Source organism: Leucoraja erinacea, chromosome 1, assembly GCF_028641065.1.
Source record: "Leucoraja erinacea ecotype New England chromosome 1, Leri_hhj_1, whole genome shotgun sequence".
Classification (NCBI taxonomy): domain Eukaryota; kingdom Metazoa; phylum Chordata; class Chondrichthyes; order Rajiformes; family Rajidae; genus Leucoraja; species Leucoraja erinaceus.
The window spans coordinates 10,919,670-10,924,372 of record NC_073377.1 but is presented as its reverse complement, the minus strand read 5'-3'; positions in this window follow the sequence as shown (position 1 = coordinate 10,924,372).

Below are 4,703 nucleotides of genomic sequence, written 5' to 3'. Positions count from 1 at the left end.
GGTGCAAGGTCTCACACCGGGATCCCTTGGGATCTAACCCCCCCGAGCAGCGCGCCATGCAAAGAACCGCGGCCATTGAATGCCTTACTGGGCAGTGGGTGTCATACCCCATTCCAGGAGCTCTTCATCCCCTTTTTGGTCACATCTCAGAAGTCACTCAATGCAGGATTCATGAAAAGCGGGTCCCATGTACAAAGGGATCCGCCTCTCCCCGGTCCCGCCGTCCATCTAAATGCAGTATATCCCATCCCTCTGAATCTCAGCAGCAGTAAGCAGCGGATCAAAGATGTTAAGCGGCAATGCTCCTTCCACCGCTCCACCCTTTCCGGTCTCGGCCTCTTCCGCGACGGCAACGGTGAGTCGGCACCAGAGTCCCCGGCTTCTTCCCATTGGAGGCCACTCCTCGTTGCGGCCCCAACGACAACTGAGACCCGTCGAGAAAAGGTCGGGTCTCCAGTGCAAGGTCGGGTCTCCAGTGCAGGGAGAGATTCAAAAGTTTCCCCCCCCCCTCCCACCCCCGGGAGACCCCCCCCCACACTTGATACGCATCAGGACCTTCAACATAAAATAACAAAAACTACACTGCTCTCAACAAAAAATAATCCAAAACGCGGACAGGCTGCAGAGGCCGCTGCTGGCCAGAGCCGCGCCGCCTACCGGATCTCTATATATCTATATATCGAATGATACTCCAGCATGGTATTTGCCATCCTGATCCCAGGGTCAAAGATGTCTCAGCACAATTACAGAACATTCTGAATGTGTAGATTAAACAGCCAGAGGGGGCAAGGACATAGATAGACATAGAGATGAGATTCTGCAAAGTGAGGTTAAGGTGTTAGGCAGAAGGTTAAAGAGCAGGATGGAATAGGACAGATGGGTATGTGAATGACGAGGGCTTCCTACCATGAAGCCAGTTTTCTATCCAATCAATTATCTCTCCTTGGATCCCATGGGATCTAACCTTCCCATGCAGCCCGCCATGCAGAACCTTGTTGAATGCCTTGCTGAAATCCATATATACAAATCTACAGCTCTGCCCTCATCAACCTTTTTGATCACATCTCAAAACACTCAATCAGATTCATGAGATATGGCCTCCCATGTACAAAACCATGCTGCCTCTCCCTAATCCACCCTTGTCCATCTAAATGCATGTATATCCCATCACTCTGAATCTCTCCAGTAACTTTCTGACCAAAGATGTTAAGCTCACTGACCTGTAGTTCCCAGCCTTTCCCTGCAGCTCTTCGTGAGTGGAAGCACAACATTTGCCTCCCTCCAGTCTTCCGGCACCTCGCTTGTATTTAATGGTGACTCGTAAATCACAGCCAGGACTTCTGCAATTTCCTCTCTAGCTTCCCGCAGTATCCTCAGATATATCTGGCCAGGCCCGGGAGATTTTCCTACCTTGATACGCATCAGGACCTTCAGCACTGCCACGACCATAACACTGACTGCTCTCAAGACATGACCAGTGACTGCCCCAAGTTCCTCAGTCCTCCTGTCTTTCTCCACAGTAAAAACGGAGGAGAAATTCTCACGGAGGATCTTGCCTATCTCCTGTGGCTCCACGCAGAGTTGACCGCTTTGACTACTGAGAGGTCCCACTCTCCCTCTGGTTACCCATTTTCCCTATATGTACTTATAAAATCTCTTGGGATTATCCTTAATGCTTTCTGCCAGAGCAATCTAGTCTCATTGTTGTCCTTAAACAGTGGTGTATGACTACCGTTACTAATCAGGAACCTATCAATCTCCGCTTTAAAAAAACCCCAAAGACTTGGCTCTCACTGCCGTCTGAGGCAATGAATTCCACAGATTCACCACCCTTATCTGGAACTCCCCACCATATGAGGATTTTACGCTGAGAGGGGAAAGATTTAATAGGAACCTGAGGGGCTCACACAGAGGGTGGGCGGTATATGGGACGAGCGGCCAGAGAGGTAGTTGAGGCAGGTACTATAACAACATTTAAAATACATTTGGACAGGTACATGGATAGGAAAGGATTAAAAGTATATGAACCAAATGTGGGCAGGTGGGACTAGAGTACATGGGCATGGACAATTTAGGCTGAAGGGCTTGTTTCAATGCTGTATGTTTCTATGACTATATTAGAGCAGAGCCAAAAGCTGTAATGTGAGATAGTGGAATCAGATATAATCACGACATTTAAGAAATGCTTAAACAGACATCTGTAAAGGCAAGGCAAAGAAGGATACAGACCCAATGCAGGCAAATAGGATGTGTAGATGGACAAAATGTCGGCATGGATGATGTGTACCAAAGAACCTGATTATGTGCTGTGAAACTCTGTGACTCTATGAAACTGAGGTCACCCTATAGTCTGCACCTTAGCTTCCTTCAATGCATATTACATCACTCCTCTATCCTTGATTTGGTTTAGTTTATTGTTACGTGTACTGAGGTACAGTGAAAACCTTTTCGTTGTGTGCTAACTAGTCAGCGGAAAGACAATACATGATTACAATCGAGCCATCCACAGTGTACAGATACATGGTTACACAGTGTACAGATACATGTTTACACAGTGTACAGATACATACAGGTAGTGTACAGATACATAATGTTTAGTACATGATTAAAGATAAAATTAAAGATGAAAGATAGGCCGAGGGTCTCCAGTGAGGCAGAACATAGCTCAGGACTATTCTCTAGTTGTTGATAGGGTGGTTCAGTTGCCTGAAAACAGCTGGGAAGAAACTGTCCCTGAATTTGGAGGTGTGCGTTTTCACATTTCTGTCACAGTCTGCCCTCTCCTCATTCTCATCCACTTCACCTCCCAGTACTTTTCCACCGGTCCCTCCTTCTCCTCACCTGCCTGCCTGCCACTCCCCTCTCATCAGCCTAACTCTCGTCACCTGTTGCACTCAGTTGCCTCTGATCACCTATTAACCCGGTATATAGACTCTCCTCACCGTTCACACAGTGCCAGATTGTTCTCAGCATTCATGCAAGACTCTACAGCGATTTCCCGACTGACTACACGGATTCGAACCTGCCTGCCCCTGACCATTCCGTCCTGTCGTCTTCCAGGATATCACCTCAGCCTTCTGTCCCCGACCACGGCCTTCGTCCCGTACCTCCTGGCTTCTGTCTGCCTCTCTCCTGGGCTGTTTGGTGTATCCCTGCAACGGCTCCTCGACTTCCTGCCTGGCTTCAACTCTCCTTTCGTCTGTCCCTCACTGGTTTGTTTGCATCGTGTGTTGGATCTCCTGGTTACCGGACCTTCCGCTACCCCGACCACGTCTCCTGCCTGCCCCTCTTCGGAACCCTCGCTCAATCCTGAGCCTCTGTGTGAGTACGGTGTACCCATTCCTGTGTTACTACTCTGTGTTACAGTATCGTAATAAGGTTCATTACCAATTATACCTGCCTGATTCTGTGCTGCTATTGGGTCCAAGCTATACCATTACACATTTCCATACCTCTTGCCCGATGGGAGAGGGGAGAAGAGGGAAGAGGTCACTCATGAAGGGTAAATGGAGTCAATGGAAGGGAGGTTGATTTGTGTGATGGTCTGGGCTGCCTCCACAATTCTCTGCAATTTCTCGCGGCCTTGGATGGAGCTGTTCCCAAGCCATGCTGAGATGCATCCATGCTTTCAACGGTGCAGATTTACAATTAAAATATATTTTAAATTGATACCAATATCATAGAACTAATGATTAAGGATTTACAAAAGGGGGTATGGAGAGAAGGCAGGTTCAGGATACTGAGTTGGATAATCAGCCATGATCATATTGAATGGCGGTGCAGGCTCGAGGGGCCGAATGGCCTACTCCTGCACCAAATTTCTATGTTCTATGTCTATCTATGAAGGGGTGAAAAAAAGCTGGATGTGGAGAGGATGTTTCCACTAATGGGAGACAATGAGGCTATGACCTCAAGGACTAGAGGTCATACTCTCAGAATTAAAGGACGTTCTTTTAGAAAGGACGTGAGGATAAATTTATTTAGTCAGAAGGTAATAAATCTGTGGAATTCTTTGCTACGGAAGGCTGTGGAGGCCAAGATTTTTTGAGGGAGAGATAGATAGATTTTTGATTAGTACAGGTGTCAGAGGTTATGGGGAGAAGGCAGGAGAATGGCGTTAGGATGGATCAGCCATGATTGAATGGTGGATGGGCCAATTTGATGGGCCAAATGACCTAATTCTACTCCTGTTCCTTGTGACCTTATGAAATACAGCAAGTCATTAACCATATTACCAGTGGTATAATGTAGACTGCACCACAGTGCTAAGGAAACTAAGGATACATTCATAGACATTTAATTATTCAATCGTTGAATCAAATAAAATATTTTCCAGTAGCTATGCAGCTACAAAAAACAATGAACAAAAATGGAAAGGAATAAATGTTTCTATAGAAAGATTAAGAATAAGAGCACAGTGAAGTTGGAGGCAGGGTTGCCAAGAGATGACGAAATGGAAGGTGATGGAATGTTAGTTTCTTTACAGCTGATGTTGAAACCATAACAGTATCTGAAATGGATAAAGAACAGCTACACAGAATAGTATCGGAAAGTTTGCCAAACCTAACACAGAAGAATCATCATCACCTTTGTCGATCACGAGGATACTGGAGAAGTAACAGGGGATTCTTTGACCAAATGTTTTCCAAGATTCAGTGAAAATCCGTGCCAGGGATTGGAAGGTGGCAAATATGGCTCCAGTA